Source organism: Suncus etruscus, chromosome 4 (assembly GCF_024139225.1).
Source record: "Suncus etruscus isolate mSunEtr1 chromosome 4, mSunEtr1.pri.cur, whole genome shotgun sequence".
In the NCBI taxonomy this organism is placed as follows: domain Eukaryota; kingdom Metazoa; phylum Chordata; class Mammalia; order Eulipotyphla; family Soricidae; genus Suncus; species Suncus etruscus.
In genome coordinates this window covers 2,871,153-2,877,230 of record NC_064851.1, presented here as the reverse complement: position 1 = coordinate 2,877,230, position 6,078 = coordinate 2,871,153, and positions in this window count along the sequence as shown.

The following is a 6,078-nucleotide window of genomic DNA, read 5'->3' as shown; positions in this document are numbered from 1 at the left end:
GCATTGAATTAAAAGCTTTCAGAACTGGAAATGCGGTTTTTAGGGGGGCCAGAGAGAGAGTGCAGTGGGTAGGGCGCCTGCCCTACCTGGGTTTGATCTCCAGCACCTGAGATAGTCAGTCCACCCCGAGATCTGCCAGGACTGATTCAGAGTAGGCCCTGAGCACTGCTGGGTGAGTCTCAAAAGCAAAACAGACAGGACGGTTTGAATTTTGGCCCTGGAGTCCCAATGTCCTGGATTTGTTGGGCCATCGCTTTGCAGGGTGTGGCAAGAAAAGGAACAGTGCCTCAGAGGTTAACACCTGGAGAAAGGACTTTGCCGAAATAACTGTTTAAACAAAAGCCCAAAGAGGAACAGCTTTGTTGACTCCCTGAGCAGACACAACCGGTTTGGTTATAGCAAGCTTAAATTCAACTCCAGTAGTTTATTTCTCAAGATTACCTTGGCCTGGGTCAGTTCTTATCTGGGCTTAGCGTTTGAGGCTAGAGTGATAGCACAGCTGGTAGGGTGTTTACCTTGTAGGGACCCACCCAGGTTTGATCCTCAGAATCCCATATGGTCGTTCGAGCCTGCCAGAAGTGATTTTTTTGTTTTTGTTTTTGGTTCACACTCCTGTCTCTGTGCTCAGAAATTGCTCCTGGCCGGAGAGATAGCACAGCCGCGTTTGCCTTGCAAGCAGCTGATCCAGGACCTAAAGTGGTTGGTTCGAATCCCGGCATCCATCCCAAATGGTCTCCCGTGCCTGCCAGGAGCTATTTCTGAGCAGACAGCCAGGAGTAACCCCTGAGCACCACTGGGTGTGGCCCAAAAACACAAACAAACAAACAAACAAACAAAAATAAGGGGCTGGAGAGATAGTATAGCGGCTTTTGCCTTGCAAGCAACTGATCCAGGACCTAACGTGGTTGGTTCGAATCCCGGCGTACCATATGGTCCCCCTGTGCCTGCCAGGAGCTATTTCTGATCAGACAGCCAGGAGTAGCCAGGTGTGGCCCAAAAACCAAAAAAAAAAAAGCTCCTGGCAGGCACTGGGCACCATATGGGATGCCAGGATTTGAAATGCCTTACCGCTGTGCTATCTCTCCAGCCCCCAGAAGTGATTTCTGAGCTCAGAGACCAGGAGTAACCAATGAGCACCCCCACGTGTGGCCCCTAAACAAAATCAAAACATTAAACCAAGCCAAAAAACTTGTGTGTTGGGGTCAGAGAGATAGTATGGAGGTAGGTAGGGCGTTTGCCTTGCAAGCAGAAGGACGGCAAGCAGGACGGTGGTTCGAATTCCGGCATCCCACATGGGCCCCCTGAGCCTGCCGATAGCGATTTTTGAGCATATAGCAGGAGTAACCCCTGAGTGCTGCCGAGTGTGACCCCCCCCCCAAAAAAAAAGCAAAAAACAAAAGTTAAGTGTGTTTACAAGGACTAGAGCCATGTACACAGCCAATCCCCATTCAGTCCCCTCTCAGTCCCCTCCCTGACATCCCATATGAGGCCCTGTGCACAGCCAGGAGTGATCCGAATTTAGAGCCAGGAGTAACCCCTGACAATGCCCAGGGCATTGTCAGGGGTTTTCCCAAAGCAAAACCAACCGACCATAAACCTTGCTTACCAAAAAATTTTTTTGTTTTTGTTTAGGGGCCACACCCGGCACACTCAGGGGTTGCTCCTGGCTCTACGCTCAGAAATTACTCCTGGTAGGCTCGGGGGACCTTATGGGATGTTGGGGGATCAGACCCAGGTCAGCCATGTGCAAGGCAAACGCCCTTCCCGCTGTGCTATCACTTTGGCCCTAGTTAGCAAATTTGAAAAGGGCCACCACTAACGGTTCCCCATCCTTTAGGGAAGCATCACCAGGCCACAAGATAGGCAGAATCAGTGCCGCCTCCACCTAATAAGAGTCACAGCTCCCCTGGGTGGGCGTGGGTTTGAGGACTCAGGGTCTGCTGGCTGTTTTTTTTTTTTTTTTTTCAGTGTATGCAGAAGAAACTTGAATGACTCCCGGAGCGATTCTGAGTCTTACTTCCTGTTATTACTGATTTTTGCCATGAATCATCTTATAAAGGTCTGGAAATGGGGGCTGGATTCTGCAAGGCTGGAGAGGCCCCATGTTTACCAGTTGCATGAGGAGAGTGAGAAAGAGAGAGAGAGAGAGAGAGAGAGAGAGAGACAGAGAGAGAGAGAGAGAGACAGAGAGAGAGACAGAGAGAGAGACAGAGACAGAGACAGAGACAGAGAGGCAGAGACAGAGACAGACAGACTCGCACCTGAGACTGTGGCTTTGCATCAGGATTCTCAATCTTCCTGTCAACCTGCCCCCCAATTAACAATTTCTATCCATTAATATTTCTGAAGACTCAGCTGAGGGCCAACCCTAACGAGTTATTAACTGAACAGCTTAACCCCTCCCCACCCCAGCTTAGGAAGGCAAAGAAAACAAGGAGAAAGGGGCCTCCCTGACTCTCCATCCAATCAATAATCTAGCTACAGCCACATCAAGGAATCCTGCGAGACTAAGATTCAGAAAAACACAAGGGTGAGGAGGGGGCTCCAAGCATTGCTGGGGAGGACTGGGACCACACCCAGGTTGGTGATTCAATGCCAGGACTTTGAACTACAGTGCTGCGCTGGCAGAGCCGTGAGGAGGACACTAGGCCACTCCCGGAGGCACCTCTGAGCCATCTCTGGGCTGTTTCACTCTGCCCCCGAAGACATGAGTGTATGTTATATTGCAGTAGACCATCAATTGTGTTTTATTGTGCTGCTCTATAGAATAGAGCAAAAGCCAGGGGTTGGTCCGTGGAGCTCCCTTGAACATCATCAGGGCTTCTGAGGGTCCCTTTGTTTTCTTCCAAGATCATCCTGAAAGTTCTACCACTCAGCTGGCATGTCAGCTGGGATCTGCGACGGTGTGAGCAGACCCTGGGCCTCAGTGGCCCTGAAAGGAAGCACCATTTTCCCGGTACTGGCTCCCGTGTCACTTCGATTTGATTTGTTTGGATGCAAAAACATTATAGTTGAGATTTGCCCAGAGGCACTTGGAGAGGGAAGGGGGAAGCAGAAATAAAAGAAGGTAATATCTGATTTCCTCTACTTTTGCTCTGGGCTCACACACTCGGGACATTCAGGGCTTATTCCTGGCTTTGTATTTAGGGATCACGCCTGACAGTGTTCGATGGACCCTAAGGGGTCCCAGGGATAGACCTGAGGTCAGCTACTCGCAAAGTAAAGCCTTAACCCCTAACTTCTTGGCCTCAGATTCTGGGACAGAATAAAGCATAGCTGTGTAAATGCTCAATCGGAAGCATTTGTATTTCACGAAAATTCTTTTTTTTTTTTTTTTTTTTGTCCTTAGCCCTTAACTTTGTTCTTTTGCTAGGAACAGCGAGTGTCTCAGCAGAGCAGCACTGGCTTGGAGCTGGGCTTCACTTTACTGTCCCACCCTGAAGGCTTGCTTCTGCTGTTGTGTTGGGGCATTGAGACCTGCGCTGCCACCCAGGGGTGACTCTGTGTGTCTGTGTTTTTTTTTTTTGTTTGTTTGTTTGTTTGTTTTTGGTTTTTGGGCCACACCCGGCAGTGCTCAGGGGTTACTCCTGGCTTTTTGCTCAGAAATAGGTCCTGGCAGGCACGGGGGACCATATGGGACACCGGGATTCGAACCAACCACCTTTGGTCCTGGATCGGCTGCTTGCAAGGCAAACGCCGCTGTGCTATCTCTCCGGGCCCGTGTCTGTGTTTTGTGAGGCTAAGCAAGGAGGTGTCCCCCAAGCAGAGGCAGGACAGCACATCTGGGCACCTCAGGATCTTGTTTTCTAAAAAGCCGAGCCTTGCTGTCCTCATTGCTGGGGGCCTGGAGAAGGCCCTTCCCACTCTGAGGAATCCACACTCACCCCCGATTCCTTCTCAGGTGTTCAGAACTGCTTGAAGTGCCCACACTCTGTGATCGGGCACCTTACATCTTGTCTTCAATGTTTCTCATGTGCCGTCTCCCCCTGGGGACCCACCACATTCAGGTGGGCTTGTGGCTAGAGCCTATTGAGTCTGGCATGAGCGGGGATCCTTGAGAGGGTGATGGGGCCTTCTCCATGCCGAGGTCCTGCTGGGAGAGGTGGGGCAGACTGACCAGAATCCTAGAGATGCCGCCTTGGCAGGAGACAGTGTCTAGGGGAGCAGGGTCACAGCTGGGGAAAACAGAGATGGGGTGCGGTATGTGGGGGCATGAGGCTGGAGGATCTGGAGGGGCTCACTCATGGCAGGAAGGGATCACCTCCTGCAGGCTTATGGCCTCACCACTTCCCTCAGCCTCCAACTAGATGTAGGTGCCACTTTGGGGAAACTGAGGCCCAGAGGGCCAGAGAGATAGCATGGAGGTAAGGCGTTTGCCATTCATGCAGAAGGACAGTGGTTGCAATCCCGACATCCCCTATGGCCCCCTGAGCCTGCCAGGAGTGATTTCTGAGCGTAGAGCCAGGAGCAACCCCTGAGTGCTGCCGGGTGTGACCCAAAAACCAAAAACAAAAAGAAAAAAAGAAAAGAAACTGAGGCCCAGGTGCCTGCTAAGGTTCCTAAACTCTGGCTGCATTCCCTGCAAGACAGAAAGCAGTAGTGTTCAGAGTCATGCCCAGCACATGGGGTGTCACTACCACTGGGGAATCTCCAGCTTGCAGGTTCATGGCCTTGGGTGGGGGGTGTCTCCCTAGGTCACTGGGTTTGACAGGAAGGAAGCTCTTTGGGTGGGAGGCCCGAGGATGGGAAGACTGGCTGTTCTTCAGGCTGTGGATCCCCAGGGGTTGTACTAAGGTGTGGTCAGGGCTGGGGGGACAGTTGGGAGCCCTGTGTAGCAGGGACAGAGCAGATGCTGGTAATAGTGGCAGGATGGGGGCTTCATCACTGGAGGGGGCAGGGCCACCCAGGACCCTTCAGGAAGCTGTGAGGACAGCAGACAGCATCCTGATGTTGGATCCTACACTCTTGTCAAAGAGGGTCGGGTCAGTCAGTCATTCAGCCAGATGTTTCCAGGCCTCCTGGGCCTTCTGGCAAGTGATGTGACCCCAACCTGCCCTGTGGGCTGTCCTGCCCCTGATCCCCACATCCAGCTGGAGGCCTCAGCCCTTCCTGGGGCCCACAGGAGACAGAGGCCCAGTCCCCCACATAAGCAGGGGTACCTCATCCATCCGTGGCATGTTCCTTTACCCGAGTCAGATGCAGACAGAGCCCAGGCCTAGCCCAGTCAGTGCTTAGAAAAGGCAGCATCCTGGATGAGGGCAAAGCAAGGGGGTGCCTTCTGGCTCTGGGTCCATAGTAGACACGTCCCAGCAGGGGTGTGTGCCTGAGGCTTGCACGTGGCACAGACGCTGGCAGACTGGCGAGATCAACTGTTTATTGATTTTGTTTGTTTGTTTGTTTTTCTAAAATACTATTGGCTTAAGTTCCTAACCGTAAGAGAGAATTTTTGGTCAATGTGGAGCAAGGGATGCAAGTTCCTGCGGGACAGGTGTGGTGAGGGGAAAACTCTGTTCCCACACTGGGCCTGGGGCTCCAGGAACACAGCCTGAAGACTATGGGGTGCTGCCCCCTGCAGGGTGCTGGAGAGGGCATCTGTGACCTTGGCAGTTGCCTGAGAGCAAATGGGGAGTTCCAGTGTTGTGCTACAGGAAGATGGAGGTGGGAGAGTGGCGGGTTTCAGGCACCAAGGATGGACTCTCGGGGGGGCCCCGTGGTGCTAAGTCGGTGGGACAGAAGAGCCCCAAGTGTCGTGCAATGGGTGAGACCCCAGGGCCACAGCCTGGTCAGAGAAAATGGCTGGAGCTCCAGAGTTGGTCGCCTGAAAAGTGAGTCTCAGAACTTCAGAATGTATCTCGGGTCTCCATGGGCTTTAGACAGGGTGAGAAGAGGTTTTTAAATATGGCAAATTGGGCCAGAGCTGCCTTGGGTCATCTGTGAATGCTCCGAGGCCCTGAGTGGGAGACGCCATCCCGGGAGTGAGCGCTGCTGCCCCCACCCCATCGGGTCCTGCACCGATGACTCAGGGGTACAGGCTGCCGCAGGGGCCTGGCCTTGCTGCCAGTTGAGAATGGCAGCTCA